Source organism: Podarcis cretensis (genome assembly GCF_951804945.1).
Source record: "Podarcis cretensis genome assembly, chromosome: 17".
Lineage (NCBI taxonomy): Eukaryota > Metazoa > Chordata > Lepidosauria > Squamata > Lacertidae > Podarcis > Podarcis cretensis.
Genome location: NC_137187.1, coordinates 35,122,670 through 35,140,878, shown reverse-complemented (window position 1 = coordinate 35,140,878; position 18,209 = coordinate 35,122,670). Strand labels below are relative to the sequence as shown.

Sequence of the window (18,209 nt, the reverse complement as noted above, 5' to 3'; positions counted from 1 at the left end):
ACACGTTACAAGCCATGGAAAGGTAAATAGCCGCCACCGCTTCGTCTTCCCTCACGTGGGGAAAATAACGTTTTTGCTTGAGCAGTGCTGGCATGACTTAGCGTGGCCAACGGCTTTTCCCTTCACCCACGCATGCGCACATGCTCTCCAGGGCTGACAGGAATGGTGCGCTTACCTCAGCTCCCCACCCCGTCTTACGAGAGAAATAATAACTGTCAATGCGTAAAAAAGCAAAGGAAGCAGCGTGGGTGTATGAGGGAAAACCCCCCTCCCAAAAAGATCACATTTGGGCAACGTTGGGGTTGGTCCCAATAAGTTTTTTTTTCAAAAATGCGGGTCATAATCATGGCAACATATCGTCTGGCCCCCCACAAGGTCTGAGGGACAGTGGACCGGCCCTTTGCTGGAAAAGTTTGCTGACCCCTGATCTAGTCTAACCCCCTGCAAACCAGGAATATGCAGCCCCAGGCTTACACCAGCTTATATACACTATGCTTACACCATATATACACCACACTTACACCATATAACCAAAAATAAAGATGAAAAACAATAGGTCAAGGGGTGCTAGGTATGGGAGTTGTATGTGAGAGTTGGAAGGATGCTAGAAGGTGGAGACAGAGCTGTGTCTGCTCTGTGTTGGATCCAAAGTTGTGTCTTGGATGCTCCCCTGGAAACCTAAGAGAGAAACAAGATCTATTGGGGTGTGCTCAAACATACCTACACTCAATCCCACAGATAATTCCTTTTCCCATCACTATCCACCACCCCTCACCCTACCCTTGTGTTAGAGCACTTTTAAGGATTGTATGAAATGTATGTTTGTATGCTTGTATATTTGTAATACATGTGTATTAATGCTGAATTATTTTAACAATAAAAACTTTTAATTTTTTTTAAAAAAAAGATCTATTGGGGTGTTGATGTTGTGAGTCCCTATCTCCTGAACTCAAGTTAAATATAAATAAAACTGTGTATCCTAAAAACACTTCAGTCTCTGCCAGCGGCGTAGCGTGGGTTGTCAGCACCCGGGGCAAGGCAAGTAATTTGCGCCCCCTAACCTGGGGCAAGGCAAGTAATTTGCGCCCCCTAACCCGGGGCAAGGCAAGTAATTTGCGCCCCTAATCCCTAACCTGCCGCCGCTGCCAGCTTCTTCTTGCTGCTGCCTGGGGTGGGGTATTTACGGTAAGGTAGCCATGGCGGCAGCGGCGGGTCCGTGTCAGGTGATCTGAGGCGAGTTGCCACTGGCGCTGCCGCCCAAACGACGCCGTTTGCCCGGAGGAGGAGGAGGGCAGAGAGGTGAGGAAAATGCAACATGGCCCAGCAGCTGCAGCAGCAGCGGCGGGGCTGTGAGGAGGGGCTGTCTGGCGCGCCCTCCGCGGCCCTGACGCGCGGGGACCGCGGCGAGCGCTGAGAGCCGCTGCATGCCGGACGCCTTCAGCCCGGACGCGCACACAGCTCGTCGGTTCCGCGAGACATGGGGCTCTGCTACAGCCTGCGCCCGAGGCTCTTCAGCGACTCCGGAGGCGGCGAGCGCGCCCTCCCCAGATGTTGCACCCGGTGCGACCAGCCCCCCTGCACCCCCCACGCTACGCCACTGGTCTCTGCTGACCTTCTTTCCAAGGAAAGTGAACCATCAGTAGAGCACTTGGAACCCCTAAAGTATCTTGCCGCTTGGAGACTGGGATGGTGTGAAACAGTACAATAGTTCTCTGCAGGGACCTGTTGCCATCCAGCTTGCTGCTCACTTTGATCTCTTTCTCCTGATGCATTGCATTTTTTGTTTTTGGGTTTAGTCGTTTAGTTGTGTCCGACTCTTCGTGACCCCCTGGACCAGAGCACACCAGGCACTCCTGTCTTCCACTGCCTCCCACAGTTTGGTCAAACTCATGCTGGTAGGTTCGAGAACACTGTCCAACCATCTCGTCCTCTGTCGTCCCCTTCTCCTTGTGCCCTCAATCTTTCCCAACACCAGGGTCTTTTCCAGGGAGTCTTCTCTTCTCATCAGGTGGCCAAAATATTGGAGCCTCAGCTTCCGGATCTGTCCTTCCAGTGAGCACTCAGGGCTGATTTCCTTAAGAATGGATAGGTTTAATCTTCTTGCAGTCCATGGGACTCTCAAGAGTCTCCTCCAGCACCATAATTCAAAAGCATCAATTCTTCGGCAATCAGCCTTCTTTATGGTCCAGCTCTCACTTCCATACATCACTACTGGGAAAACCATAGCTTTAACTATACAGACCTTCGTTGGCAAGGTGATGTATCTGCTTTTTAAGATGCTGTCTAGGTTTGTCATCGCCTTTCTCCCAAGGAGCAGGAGTCTTTTAATTTTGTGACTGCTGTCACCATCTGCAGTGATCATGGAGCCCAAGAAAGTAAAATTTGTATTAAAACTTGCATCCGGTTTACTTTTGTGTGCCCTGGGCTTCCTTTGTCTTGGAAGGGGGTTGATTTATCTCCAAGTAATGATGGCATGTAAAACCGAGTATGAACTTCAATGTAGGTTGAGGTCTAGCGTTCAAATTAATTATTATAAATCTGCTTAAATTCCTGCTGGCATGAGAAACTATCCAAAGTATTTTGTTTCCCCTCAAAGTAGAAACAGGATGTGTGTGTCTGTAAAAAGAATGAACTATAAATAAACTATAGGCAACTCAAGTAGATATTGTAACTGTAAACAACTATAAATAAATTATAAATAACGATAGGTAAATAGACATGATTCTTATACCATCTGAATGGAAAAACAACAAGAGCAGTCAGATGGGATCTCTTGATATGGTTGTTACAGTATTTCATTGAATTAGAAACCAACATCAGAAAACTGTAAATTTGGGGAAGCTGGAGAGAATTCTGCATTAAACTAGGAAGGGTCTGCATCATGAGGGTCTGCATCATATTTGTGAAACACGCCCCCACACAGAGAATCCATGTTTTTCAAGCTGAAAAGATATAGGCGATATGTGACTGCAGTTCTCCAGGTGGGAGCAAGTCCCACTGAACTCATAGATATATCTATAGGACTGCAGGGTAAATGGTGCAACAGCCAATGCAATAGCTGTTTAACACATGATATAATTTAGATGCATACTGAAATATACTGTTAGTGACTGAGACGTGGAAGTATGCACCCACCTATCAAAGAAAAGGCAGCATTTGTTCGAGCAGTGTGTGCAAATATGGAATGAACACAGAAAAGGTAGCGTTGTAGACTTAGGATAAACATAAGGTAAAGGTAAAGGGACCCCTGACCATTAGGTCCAGTCATGGCCGACTCTGGGGTTGCGGCGCTCATCTCGCTTTATTGGCTGAGGGAGCCGGCGTACAGCTCCCGGGTCATGTGCATAGCTGTCAACTTACAGATTTGAAAATAAGGGACCAGCAGCCAAAATAAGGGACCTGCAGCCTCACCTGTTCCAGGCACTCCAGTCTTCCTGTCCTCCTGCAGTCTGGTCAAACTCATGCTGGTAGCTTCGAGAACACTGTCCAACCAACTTTGTAACCAGAGGTTCAACTGAATAGAATCTGAATCATAGGCACCACAAGGCCTATGCAGCCTCAACTTAAGATGGCTCCCCGGCCTGGCTTTGCACTGCAAAGTTTGCAGCAGCACGTGCAACAAAATGGTGTCCAGCATTCAAAAACCCCCTCAGCTTGCATTAACTATCCACACACAAGGCATGCAAGCTCCACCCCCCAGTTGTTCTTAGACTTCTTATTGGGTGAGCAACACAGCCAAGCAACACAGTTGGAGCCTCCCTCCTCCCTGGCTGGCATGGAGGGAGGGAGAGGAGCTGCTTCCTTTGAAATTTAAGGGACATCATTTAAGGGACATCTATCAATAAGGGACAGCAGCGGGACATGGCGCTGGAATAAGGGACTGTCCCTTCAAATAAGGGACACTTGACAGCTATGCATGTGGCCAGTATGACTAAGCTGCTTCTGGTGAACCAGAGCAGTGCATGGAAACGCCGTTTACCTTCCCGCCGGAGTGGTACCTATTTATCTACTTGCACTTTGATGTGCTTTTGAACTGCTAGGTTGGCAGGAGCAGGGACCGAGCAACAGGGGCAACAGGAGCTCACCCTGTCGCAGGGATTCGAACTGCCAACCTTCTGATCAACAAGTCCTAGGCTCTGTGGTTTAACCCACAGCGCCACCCGCATCCCTCAGGATAAACATAGAAATTAATAAATTCTAGGATTGGGATTATTTGGGGCGGGAAGGGAGAAATATAAACGGCAAAGGAATTCTTGGGTAGCCTGGCCAAACTAGGGCCATTAAGGGAACAATAGAGAGCCATTGAGGGTCATCAACAAGACAGCGGGAACTTCTTGCCCCAGGTGTGACCAGAGACTGGAGATTTGGAAGATTGCCAGGTAACTGCTCTGGGGGAAGAGCAAGGTGCTCCTGGGGAGAAGGAGGAAGTAGAGCTGAGATCCATCTTGGAGGAAGAGGTGAAAGGTTTCCAGCTCTGCTGTGAGCCATGCTGGAAGACCTAGACTCCCTCCATGCAGACTGAAGGTGTAAATAGGCGAATAAACCCTATTTCGAAAAGCACGACAGTCTCTGCCGTGTCTTTTATTCTGCAAAGGGACACAGACCCTGTGTGTGTGCCTATGACCCCATGCGCTCTGGCCACTGCTCGGTGGAGAGAGGGACGGGCACTGGGCTTTTCTAACAATATTAACAACCCAAAGGTAAAGGGACCCTTACCACTGGGTCCAGTCGTGACCGACTCTGGGGTTGCGGTGCTCATCTCTCTTTATTGGCCGAGGGAGCCGGCGTACAGCTTCTGGTCATGTGGCCAGCATGACTAAGCCGCTTCTGGCGAACCAGAGCAGCGCACGGAAACACCGTTTACCTTCCCGCTGGAGCGGTACCTATTTATCTACTTGCACTTTGACGTGCTTTCGAGCTGCTAGGTGGGCAGGAGCAGGGACCGAGCAACGGGAGCTCACCCCGTTATGGGGATTCGAACCGCCAACCTTCTGATAAGCAAGTCCTAGGCTCTGTGGTTTAACCCACAGCGCCACCCGCGTCCCTAACAGCCCAAAAGGCATCTGCAAAGGTTTCATACAGCTCTCCTATTCGTGTGCCATATTTGGTAGCCCAAACCCGGCAATATATTTGGCCTTTAGTGCAAACTTCAGCGGCAGATTGTAGCCACCCTTTGATAATTACAGCCTGATATCTACCCCTCTGATTAACATCCCTGCTGCCCAAAAGAGACATTGTGGCTGCATCTGGGTACCCAGCCGCTGATTCTAGTAGGCTCAGGCTGCCTCGCTCTTAACAGCTTTGCTGCTACCATGTTCCTGTACAGCTCCTGTTGGTTTCAGAGAGAACTTCCCGGCGGAGTGGTACCTATTTATCTACTTGCACTTTGACGTGCTTTTGAACTGCTAGGTTGGCAGGAGCAGGGACCGAGCAACAGGGGCAACAGGAGCTCACCCTGTCGCAGGGATTCAAACTGCCAACCTTCTGATCAACAAGTCCTAGGCTCTGTGGTTTAACCCACAGCGCCACCCGCGTCCCTAACAGCCCAAAAGACATCTGCAAAGGTTTCATACAGCTCTCCTATTCGTGTGCCATATTTGGTAGCCCAAACCCGGCAATATATTTGGCCTTTAGTGCAAACTTCAGCGGCAGATTGTAGCCACCCTTTGATAATTACAGCCTGATATCTACCCCTCTGATTAACATCCCTGCTGCCCAAAAGAGACATTGTGGCTGCATCTGGGTACCCAGCCGCTGATTCTAGTAGGCTCAGGCTGCCTCGCTCTTAACAGCTTTGCTGCTACCATGTTCCTGTACAGCTCCTGTTGGTTTCAGAGAGAACTTCCCGGCGGATTGTACCCTCTGTTAATAAACAGAAGAGGGAGCAGAATGACTTTCTAGCACAGAAAACTTTTGGTATGTCCCTGGGTAGCACAATAGCCTTCCCTGATTAGTGTGTGTGCGTAACATTAAAAATACAATGGAAACTGCAGGTAGCTGAACTGTTCCCAATTTGGGGCAAAGGGAAACATCTTCTGTGCGGGGACAGTCCCAATCTAAAATTGGGTCAGGCCCTGCTTTGTATGGGCATAATAAGCTTATTGGAATTCTTACTCAGCTGCATGTTCAAGTCAAATAGTGAACGAGAGGGGACAAGGTGGCTTGTCAGAGCTGTTATTTAATCCCAGTACAAAAACTCTGTTCCCCCTTATTTACTCAGGCAACGCCGCCAGTTCATTCACCAGAAGTTCGTTCACCTGCACACCTTGTTTGTTACAGGATATCATCTGCAAACAGTGCCTTTCTGTCAGTTCTATAGTCCAAACAGGTCAGCCTCCGCTCCAGAGAAAAACTGGACATCCATCAGATGTGAAATATTGCAACAGGTTGAAACCAGACGCGGGAGCATTTCAGTCTCAGACCCCAGGTTTCCCAGCCCTGTTCTGAGTCATCAAACTCAGACCCCTTTAAAAACAAAAATTGGAACCAAAGGAAGACTCCGGTAAGCTTACAGTCACTGTTTGACACTGGGGAATTTGGTCTCAACAGTTCCTGGAAATGGCTACCTCCTGAAAGAAAATTCTTTTTCTTTGTTAGGAAACTTTGTCACCCAAAGCATCACACTCACCCTGATTGGATCATTCAGAACATTGGTGCTCCTCATAGCACTGTGGCACACCTCATGGGCTTAGCCAGGGGAGGCAAGCAAATAAATAACTTGGTTCCTCCCCCCAAAAAACATAAAGCCTGCCCCCCCTAAAATAAATCCTGGCTACACTCATGGCACACCTACCATCGTCTCGCACATTTCTTAACTTTTTTTGGCCTGCCATCGTTTACACACTCACCTAGGCAACCACTGCAGGGATATGAAATAGTGCTTAATCTGTAATAAATGGGTTGGTACTCAATTAAGTTTTATTCAGAGTAGACTTGTTGAAATTATTGGACCTAATGTAGTAATATTCATTAATGTTAATAGGTTCACTCTGAGTAAAACTTAGTTGAATACCACTCTTGGCCTATACAGAGCCACATGATAGATACAGATGATAGTTGATAGATAGATAGATAGATAGATAGATAGATAGATAAACAGATGATAGATAGCTTTTGTTGTGACAGGCCTTCCCCTTTGCTTTTTATCCCCCTTTTGGCAACAGACCTTCCAAGTGACGTAGAGTACATTTTTTGCCCACTAGGGGGAGACGTTTCACTAGAAAATAATATTAACAGGTGTCAAGTGGGGAGTTAAAACATGTAAAGTTGGAAATATGACTTCAGAGTTATTGGCAAAGAGCAGAATGGACTTGTAAATGCAGCCAAGAATCTTGGATCCTATTCCCAGCACAAGAAGTGGAATGGGATCTAGTGGCCCCTTTGTCATTATGAAGGCTCTTGTGATTCCCAGCACATAGTTGGATTCTATGCATGTTTACTCAGAAGAAAGCATCGCGTCAGTTCTGTGAGACTTACTCTCAAGAAAGTGTGTACAGTAACCACCACTGCAAAGCGGTGTGGCCTACTCTCATGCCTTTTATAGCTGCTTAGCATGCAGAAATAAGTCGGTGAAACTTCTCACAGCATAGAGATTTACAGTCAGTCAGTCGGTTTTACTGAACATAGCCAAAGGCTGCCACAATGTACACAGAATCATTCAACAATTATAAGAAAATATACTGGATTGATACAAAAGACTTAAAACATTTATATTATCAAGAAATTACCTTCTCTAAACAGAGCTATAAAAGGTAAAGGTAAAGGTACCCCTGCCCATACGGGCCAGTCTTGACAGACTCTGGGATTGTGCGCCCATCTCACTCAAGAGGCCAGGGGCCAGCGCTGTCCGGAGACACTTCCGGGTCACGTGGCCAGCGTGACATCGCTGCTCTGGCGAGCCAGAGCCGCACACGGAAACGCCGTTTACCTTCCCGCTGGTAAGCGGTCCCTATTTATCTACTTGCACCCGGAGGTGCTTTCGAACTGCTAGGTTGGCAGGCGCTGGGACCGAGCAGCGGGAGCGCACCCCGCCGCAGGGATTCGAACTGCCGACCTTTCGATCGGCAAGTCCTAGGCGCTGAGGCTTTAACCCACAGCGCCACCTGCGTCCCGTCAAACAGAGCTATAAAAGTACCTTAATATACAAATTAAGACATTAAACAATAAAATTTATAAGCTAAAATTATCATATGGCCACTAATATATTAAAAAATAATGTTAATTAATACAGTGTGCAATTATATTCAGAGTTTGGTGATAAAGATAGAATATAGCTTGATGTAGATAGGGTCAAATAAATTCATCTCCTTTACAGTTGGTGGCTACCTTGGCTATATAATTTGCTCTAATTTTCCTAGCGGCAGTTGCAAAGAGTGCTACACACCAGATCACATACTTATCTGTGTCTGCAAGGAGATACAAAATCATGTCAGAGGGGTTCTGGCCAGGGGACCTTGTCATTATAGGTGCTAAAAATCTTTCTCTTGCTTCATTATATAAGGGACAGCGCAAGATATAATGCATAAGGTCCTCTACTTCAGGACATCCCCTAATGCAAACACATTCGTTTTTTGCATAGAGATTTACGTTAATATCTGCTCACCACATCAACTGGCTTTTAAAGGCCCAGTTACAGGAGCAGGTTGAAAAGTTGGCAACCCTTTGCCTCCTGAGCATAGTCCCATCCTTGTTTGAAAGCTTTTCAGCTCAATGCCCTTTCCCCCTTTTACTGGCTCTGCTCCTCTTCCGTGCCTTAAAAAGCAGCCTGACACCAGAGACGCCAACTATTCAACCCATCTCTGTAGCTGTGCTTTTCATTGCAGCTTCATACAGTTAGGTGATACTGCTACTTCTCTTGCTGACTTCAGCACATTGAGATGCTGTGAAGGCAAGACATTTTCTGATCTCTTGGCAACCCTGACTGACACGTGCACACAAATTTAGCAGCGGAAGTTTTATCTGACATGATGGTAAGTGCCCGGGAAGTTTCAGCTACTAAATTTCCTCTATGTTTTTGCAAATGATTGAGGCTAAGACAATTTGGAAATACGGCCTATAAGATGTTCCACCTGAGCTGATCACCTCACCTTGCCTCAAGACCAGAACAACCATCTTCTTTATTGGCCAACACACTTAGGGCTCTCACAGCACCTCAATCTGTAGATTTTAGCAGATACTGCTGCTTAATCCCATACCATAAAGACCTTTACCTGCTCCTTTCTGTGCATCAAGCTGCTATTAAACGTTATATAGAAGTAAACGGGACCCCCACCCCAAACCAGACTTTTTACTTCAGGGTGGTCCAACTTTTCATATTAAGTGAGCGGGTGGTGCTGTGGTCTAAACCACTGAGCCTCTTGGGCTTGCTGATCGGAAGGTCAGTGGTTCGAATCCCCACGATGGGGTGAGCTCCCATTGCTCGGTCCCTGCTCCTGCAAACCTAGCAGTTTGAAAGCACACCAGCGCAAGTAGATAAATAGGTACCACTGTGGCAGGAAGGTAAATGGCATTTCGGTGCGCTCTGGTTTCCGTCGCAGTGTTCCATTGCACCAGAAGCAGTTTAGTCATGCTGGCCACATGATCTGGAAACCTTTCCACAGACAAACGCCAGCTCCCTTGGCCTGTAAAGCGAGATGAGGGCCGCAACTCCATAGTCGCCTTTGACTGGACTTAACTATCCAGGGGTCCTTTACCTTTTACCACACAGAACCTGTGGGCTGCACACTGCCTTGTCGCATGAGGGGGTGGGGTGAGCGAGGGCAAAATTTGATGCTCCCCTCAGCCCTCCCACCTCTTTTCTAAAGCTGAGAAAAACGCTAACTAGGCTTTGGAAGGACCCTGCCAGAGCCCTTGCAGCTCATTCCCAAAGCCCAGCGCCTCGCTTACACTGTGCCAGGGCTGGGGCAGGGGCATCAAAAGTTGTCAAGGGCTGCCCAAAACGGCCTTGAAGGCCACACACTGGACCACCCTGTTTTATTTCTTCATCAGCTTCTTGCCAAGCGGAATTCAACAGGTGATGCTGTTTTCTGTCCTGCACCTGTAAGCTTCTCCTGGAGAATTTTGAATTTAACATAGGCGTGGCCAAGATGCTAGACCCTTGCCAGAAAGAAAAGCTGCCAAGCATACTTAAAAACGGCAGATCCAATTGATGGGGATTTTGGAACTCAATCTTGGATATGTGACTCTAAAATTTTAATCTGAAAAGCCAAATAAATAAATTTATATATATGTATAAAGGATCTTGGAACAACATCTCTTCCCCTATCAATATTCCTGCCGCGGGAGTCCATCTGCCTCCTCTTTGTAGCTTTGCCGAGGGAGGAATTTTGGGTCCTGAGCTCCTCGGGGCAGAGACCCACCTCCGTCTCTTCCTACTCCGTCCAGCTCCAGGGGCGCCGATGGTTCCAGCCAGGCTCCCGCGTCCCAGGCACGTAGCCGCGAAGTGGAGGAAGGTCGGCGCCCACGACGATCGGACACTCGCAGGGCAGCTCGTGGGAACTCCGGCCCGCGGGTTGGCTGGCTGGCTGGCTGGCTGGCGCCGTCCAGGCCGTGCAGTCCTGGCTTCGGCCGCCGCCAGGTGAGCGGGGAGGCGGCGCCTCACCTGACTCAGGTGCACGGAGGGAAGTACCTGGGCGGGTCACGTGGCCAGGAGCGGGAGGCGGCGCCGTCGCGGGGTCGCCTTCGCGGGGGAACAAGCGCTCCGGCCAAAGCAGCTCCGGGATCGGGAAGGGCCCGACGGCGGCTGAGCAGGTGAGAGGCGTCCGGGCGGCGAGGAGGGGGGGGGGAATGATTGGGGGTACCTGCCCCAGAAGAGCCCCACTGCGCGGCCTGGCAACCCACGGCCAGGGAGCCAAGTTCTGCCCGGGACACCTGCCGGACGGGCGTGGGGGTGTGAATTAGTTTCTCCTTCTCCGATCTTGCTGCTCTTAGGGGGGTTTTCGTGGCACAGGTAGGGTGGGATAAGTAGAGTGGGAAATGGAGGCTCCCTCTCCACTTTGGGGTCTGGACCTTTCCTGCCCCCCCCCGGGCCTTTGCGGCTGCCACCGTCCGGCCCGGACTTCCCTACAAATGGGGAGCGTCAGTAGCCCCCCATAAGCCCCCCAACCCCCACTTTCCCGTTCTTTCCTGAGCAAGAAGGTGCCTGCAGTCCGAAGCCTCCTGGGAAAGGGGCGCTTCTGTTCTGCCCCGGATCTGGGGCGGGGGGAAAGTGATTTCCCTTTTCTTCCTCTTCCCTCCTCCTCCCCCGCATCCACCTCTCCTGCTCGAGAGGAAACCGAGGCAGCTTTGCGTGGCATCTGCAAAGAGGCGCCGTTGGAGAGCCGGCTGCGGGGCCGAGCGAGGGGGAAGAGGAGGGTTGCTGCCGCTGCTCGCTGTGACTTTGGCTTCCCAAGCGGCCGAGTTAACCATTAAGCAGCACGCCTGAACTGATCGCAAGCCAAGCCGGGAACCCGGGGAGAGCGGGGGGGGGCATCTTCTTGGCCCCCCTCCCCCAATCTGGGCCTTGCAGGCTGGGAATAACCCAGAAATTATCCTTTGGGTTTGCAATAGTCCCCAGCCGGCTGGCTTCTTGCTGCTGTGGGTGTGTTCCTAGGTGTTGTTGTTGTGTTTTTAAAAACACACCACAAATTGCTATGGCCCGTCAAGTGTGTGTTCTGTTTACCGTGCTGGGCTGTGTATCTGCTAGTACTTTTAAAAAAAACCCGTAATTACTCTGCTAAGCAATTCTAGGGTATGTTTGTGTGTGCACTCTCCTAGTTTAAGGACATGAGGAGCTGTGCCTTACTGGGCCAGACCCAGTGGCGTAGCGTGGGGGGTGCAGGGGGGGCCGGCCGCACCGGGCGCAACATCTGGGGGTTAGGGAAATCCACGGGTTAGGGGGCGCAAATTACTTGCCTTGCCCCAGGTGTTGATAACGCACGCTACGCCACTGGCCAGACCAAGGTCTGCGTAGCCTAGCATTTTTATTTTCATTTTGCAACCGGCGGCATGAAATAGCCTGCAGGAAACTCGCTAGCACTTTACATTCGGCCCACCTGGTTATGCAAAGGAGGCCAGGGCTCCTGTGCCCATAAAAACCATCACAATGGGGTAGGTGGAGGAATTTCAGCTGGCGAAGCCCTGGGTTCACTGCCCATGGTAAGAGAGCTGCTGGTGGTTCAAGGCCACCCAGTAGGCTTGCCAAATGGCCAACTGGTGGAACAAAAACAAAGCAGCTGCACCCCATCTTGCTTTGCTTAATGGCAGTTAATATGCGCAAAACAACAACTACTACTATGCTATAAGATCCACTGTCCTGTGACATCATATATGAGTTTGTACTACTGGTGAAGCCTAGGATGGCGAAACAAGGCTAGTATTCCGGAAATCCTTGTCTTAGACTCTGTGAAAGGATTCTGTGGAACTGCAACAACCTTTCGTGTGGATTGATGGACTCTATGAACAGACAGGTGGAATAGACTCTTTCACATATATGGACCTTATGCATAAACTGATTAGAGAATGAACTGATCCACTGGGTCTTCTATTTTATTTGTTGAACTTTATGAGCTACAGTCATACCTTGGGTTAAATATGCTTCAGGTTGAGCACTTTCGGGTTGCATTCTGTGGCAACCCAGAAGTAACGGAACATGTTACTTGCGGGTTTCGCCGCTGACACATGCGCAGATGGTCAAAATGACGTTACGCGCATGTGTGGAAGCGGCGAATTGTGACTTGTGCAGGTGCACAGACGAGGGGTGCGTTCGCTTCAGGATGCGAACGGGGATCCGGAACGGATCCTGCTTGTATCCAGAGGTACCACTGTACTTCTGTTGTAATCTACAATTCAATACAATGAATAGTATATATTATTTTTTCAAACAAGACGGTTACGTCTTGTGTGTTTGTTTAATGGCAGTTAATGGCAGCAGTTTGGAACACGCTTGGAATCACCGCATGGAGACCAGAACAGACATCTGGGGTGGTTGCTGTTCCTCCTCACACCTCCCTTTCGTTTTCAAATTTGACAAATATGCATGGCGCCAAATTAATTTTTTAACCCTTTCTTGGTTGATATTCACCTTTGATTCCCTGGTTAGAGCCATGCTGACTTCCTGAGATGTGTTTTGCTTATGGGTCAGCCTTCCTGGGGCCTTCATTTCCCTTGACGGAGGCCCTTGGAGATGGCACTTGAAGCTTCATTTGGGGCTAATACATTTATGTCAGACTTCTGGCTGGCACAGCCAGGTTTTCAGAGTGAATAAATGCCCAGGTTTCCAACTTTTCGGACCAGGCATTCGCTAGCAGTATTGCTCTGTTTTCGTAGGCAAATAATTGTGTTTCTTGAGGGTTTGGTGACTCACGTAACAAGCCTGAGAAGAAGGGCTGCCAGTCGTCTTTCTCCTGGCCTCTGTGACTCCCTGGCCCTTTGACTGTTGGATAACAGGCAGAAATGAGCAGCTGAACTTTGTTTGCTTGTTTTGAAAAGCTTTACCTGCTGAATTCTTGCTTGACCTGCTGCTATTAAAAACTCCACTAGAAATTACATCCTCCTGAATTCATAAAGTTTGTTTTTAAAAAATGCCTTGGATTGGCATATGCTGGATTATTATCCAAATAGTTCTCAAGCGTTTCAGAACTTTGTATCTATTAGTGGAATTAGATGTGTCCCTCTCTACTGAGTTCAAAAGGATTTTGTACCTTCTAGTTACCAGCTCCTGAACTGTGTATGAACAGGTGCTGGTACGCCTCTAGCTATTAAAAGAGAGACACTCAGTAACTATTTGCAGGCAATTAAACTTTATTTACTTTAGGATTATTCCATGGTGTGTTTATTTCAGGCACGAAAAAGTTCAGTGGTGATGGCAGCTCACCCACCTGGGCTACAGGGAAAGCCCACGTCATCTAAGGCATAAAATCTGAATGGCAACTACCTTCCACTTGCTGACATGGGGCATAGTCTACCAGGGTGTTACCCACAGTGGTGCTTTTCCATAATGCCCATGCGTCTAAATCAGAGCTGGATGGTTCAGAGCTGAACCTATAGTCCTCCAAGTGTTTGCTGTACTACAACTCCCATCGTCCCTGACCGTTGGCTGCACTGGATAGGCCTGATGGGAGTTGGAGTCTAACTAAACACGGCCACAGGTCCCCCACCCCTGATCAAAGTGGGAGCGTTTTCCCCTCAGAGGGGCAGATCTGTCTGCGGTCGCCAGTGGTTCCCCAGAACAACCCGCAGTGATGGCAGCCTTTGCTACGCTGCAGAGAAGGGAATTTGAAGCCACTTTTGCAAAATTTGCATCACTCACTGCTATCCAAGCCATAATGGTTAGGCACCCCTTTGTGTATATCTGTACTCTCTTGGTAGACTAGGGACCTTGCCAAATACTCTTACGGCTTTGGCACACTGGCACCTCTTGACCTAAATTGCACCAGGTTATATCTAGGCAGAGAAAGAAAAATCTGTCTGCTACTCGGAAAACAGCACATTTGGTAGTAGTTATTGAAGCTATGTATCTCTTGTTGGCATTGGTCTAATTTTGTGCAGGGCTGGCTGGGTCTAATAATAATAATGATAATGATAATAATAATAATAATAATACATAATTTATTGCTTATACCCCGCCCATCTGGCCGGGCCTCCCTTCCACTCCGGGCAGATTCCAACAGGATATTAAAAACACAATAAAACTTCAAACATTAAAAACTTCCCTAAACAGGGCTGCCTTCAGATGTGTTCTAAAAGTCAGATACAGTGGTACCTCGGGTTACAGACGCTTCAGGTTACAGACTACCCTAACCCAGAAATAGTATCTCGGGTAAAGAAGTTTGCTTCAGGATGAGAACAGAAATCGCACGGCGGCGCTGCAGTGGCAACGGGAGGCCCCATTAGCTAAAGTGGTACCTCAGGTTAAGAATGGACCTCCGGAACAAATTAAGTTCTTAACCTGAGGTACCACTGTAGTTGTTTATTTCCTTGACATCTGATGGGAGGGCATTTCACAGGGCGGGTGGCAGTTGGAGAAGAGAGCCCTGTGTGCCATGTGGTTTGCACTGTGCCCCCTAAAGTCGCCTGCTGCACTCGGGCATGGTGGAGGGCCCTTTTCTGGCTCTGGCGTTGAAGTAAGATCCGATTGCCAGTTCAGTCAGCTTCTGTAAGTGGAACAGGGGATATGGGATGTGTCACTATCTTGTCCTTCATCTCAGTCAGCAAAATGTCTTGGGCTAGCTAGCCGTGAGCCTTGTGGGCAATTTGTGCATGATGTGGTATATGTGGTTGCACCATTGATTGTGATGCTGGCATCTTGAGTCCCGTCAGGGAAAAAGGCAGGGCATGAATAAAGACGTAATATATAATAATGATAATAATTTGTTCCTGACAAGGATCCAGCCTCACACTGTGATTCAACGTCACACAGTTACTTTGCTCAACATAAAAGGAGCTTGTCATGCTTCCATAGAATTGGTATCACCTCCCATTTTGAGAGATGACTCACAGAAACCTGCAAAGGTCATGGGAATGAGTCTTTGTCTTGAAGCTGCCTTTCTGACCTAGACTTCTTTTTGCCAAGGAATTTGAAAGTGCAAGGATGTCTTGCGTAGGAGCCCCAGGCAAGGAGCAGAATACAATGTGAATGTTTGCTTTTACATATGATAGCACCAAGGTGCCTATTTTATATAAAGCCCAATAGCTCCTCGTCATGTGGGAGAGGATGCTAAATTATAGGTACATACCAACATATGTGGAGGGAATATCCACAAATAGAACAATTTTGGGAGAAAGTTTCTAAAGAGTAACTCAGATTACAGTTCAGACAATCCCAATGACTCTAGCTTTAGCCTTACTTAATTTATATACTTCAGATATGGACCAATTAAAAAGTAAAGAATTAATAACATATATATTAACAGCAGCTAGAATGGTAATAGCCAGAACTTGGAAAATTAAATTGTACTTAATGAATGTTGATCACTAGTGTAATATAGCCTGGCAAACGGCTATAATGGAAAAGTTGTTGCAAAAATTGAAGGCGGCAAGAGGAGATTTTATTAAATACTGTATACAAATGAGCCAGCATATATTGCATTAGGGTGCAGATATGCAGGCAATATTCTAGCTCACTCATATTATTGTGTATTTTCCAAGTTTATTTATTGAAGAATTCATTGGACTGGGTTACGGTAATCACTTCATTATTGTACCCTGTAAAATAATATATTAAGTACCATATTTTGCACACCTCCAGTGATGCTTTTTTGTGTCAGATGTCGTGTTTTGTGATTTATGTGTGTACACTTGTATAATAGAAAAGCTAAAAAAATAAAATTGAAGGCGGCAAGAGGAGATTTTATTAAATATACAAATGAGCCAGCATATATTGCACTAGGGTGCAGATATGCAGGCAATATTCTAGCTCACTCATAAAAAGGTAAAGGTAAAGGTACCCCTGCCCGTACGGGCCAGTCTTGACAGACTCTGGGGTTGTGCGCCCATCTCACTCAAGAGGCCGGGGGCCAGCGCTGTCCGGAGACACTTCCGGGTCATGTGGCCAGCGTGACAAAGCTGCATCTGGCGAGCCAGAGCCGCACACGGAAACGCCGTTTACCTTCCCGCTAGTAAGCAGTCCCTATTTATCTACTTGCACCCGGGGGTGCTTTCGAACTGCTAGGTTGGCAGGCGCTGGGACCGAGCAGCAGGAGCGCACCCCGCCACGGGGATTCGAACCGCCAACCTTTCGATCGGCAAGCCCTAGGCGCTGAGGCTTTTACCCACAGCGCCACCCGCGTCCCTAGCTCACTCATATTATTGTGTATTTTCCAAGTTTATTTATTGAAGAATTCATTGGACTGGGTTACGGTAATCACCTCATTATTGTACCCTGTAAAATAATATATTAAGTACCATACTTTGCACACCTCCAGTGATGCTTTTTTGTGTCAGATGTCGTGTTTTGTGATTTATGTGTGTACACTTGTATAATAGAAAAGCTAAAAAATAAAAGCACAACAAACAAAAAGGTCTGATCAAACCAATAGATTTGTCATGAGGTGTTGATTATGAAGCTAATAGCACAATCCTACAAATGTCTATTCAGTACTAAGCCCCATTAATTCAGTTGGGCTTCCAGATAAGTAGGTGTAGGACTGCAGGTGCCTCTGAAAACCAGCTGTTAGGGTCAAAGTAGGGGAAACCGTATTCATGGTTTGCTTGGAAACTAAACAGTAGACGGGGTGGATTGTGGTCTGATCCCATGAGGTAGTTCTTACCTCACTAATGCCACTGCTTTCTTCATCTCTTGTTTTTTTTTTATAAATAATATTTATTCAACAAAAAAAGAGAAAAATAAAAAAGATAGAAAAAATACAAGCAATTTAAAAAAACGCACACAAATCAAACTTTTACATAACTTTCTTTCCTTTGCTTATTTCCTTGACCTCCTCACACCTCCCTTTTTGTATTCTAGTTCAATTAGATATTTCAGCAAATCCTTTCCAGCTTTGTTTTTATCCTATTAATTTATCTTAATATACTGTAATTTTACATTCTCATCTTTCACCAATTAACAAATCCATTTTTACCTAATCCTTTATATCATTTCTGCTAAAACCACATTACTTCATTCCAACATCCTTCTAACATTCCTTAATTTTGCAATGTTTCTGTAGATAAACTTTAAATTTTTTCCAATCTTCTTCCACCGACTCTTCACCTTGGTCTCGGATTCTGCCAGTCATTTCCGCCAATTCCATGTAGTCCATCACTTTCATCTGCCATTCTTCCAGGGTGGGTAAATCTTGTGTCTTCCAATACTTCGCGATGAGTATTCTTGCTGCTGTTGTTGCATACATAAAGAAAGTTCTGTCCTTCTTTGGCACCAATTGGCCGACCATGCCCAGGAGAAAGGCCTCTGGTTTCTTCTGAAAGGTATATTTAAGTACCTTTTTCATTTCATTATAGATCATCTCCCAGAAAGTCTTAATCCTTGGGCACTGCTTTCTTCATCTCTTGAATGTCTTGTTGGATCAAACCCAAAAGCCCACCTAGTCTAGCATCCTATTCTCGTAGCGGCCAACCAGATGCCTATGGGAACATGAATAATTTTAGACTTTTCAACTAACTGTAGGATAAGAGAACTAGCCTTTGAATAAATGGGGAAATAAGAGGCATTGATGGACAGCTCTGTGTGATGAATGCAAATCTTGCCGAAACCATGGCCTAGAGCAAGGGTC

General features: G+C 47.3%; 1 protein-coding gene and 1 long non-coding RNA gene across 3 annotated transcripts in view; both read left to right on the top strand.

Annotated features, from left to right (window-relative positions):
- Positions 1 to 3,981: 3,981 nt before the first annotated feature.
- LOC307206784 overlaps positions 3,982 to 18,209 on the top strand; it is a 610,614-nt gene continuing 596,386 nt past the window's right edge. The window contains exon 1 of the long non-coding RNA XR_013834490.1: positions 3,982 to 4,040. This is a non-coding gene — a long non-coding RNA (uncharacterized lncRNA). The remainder of the gene's footprint in view (positions 4,041 to 18,209) is intronic.
- The window catches only part of CRB3 (crumbs cell polarity complex component 3), a 32,567-nt gene continuing 24,981 nt past the window's right edge, over positions 10,624 to 18,209 (top strand). The window contains exon 1 of one of the 2 annotated variants that reach the window (XM_079960182.1): positions 10,624 to 10,749. The gene's annotated coding sequence lies outside the window, so the exon portion shown is untranslated. Of the gene's footprint in view, positions 10,759 to 18,209 lie in introns of both variants that reach the window. The other variant, XM_079960181.1, reaches the window with a different exon arrangement.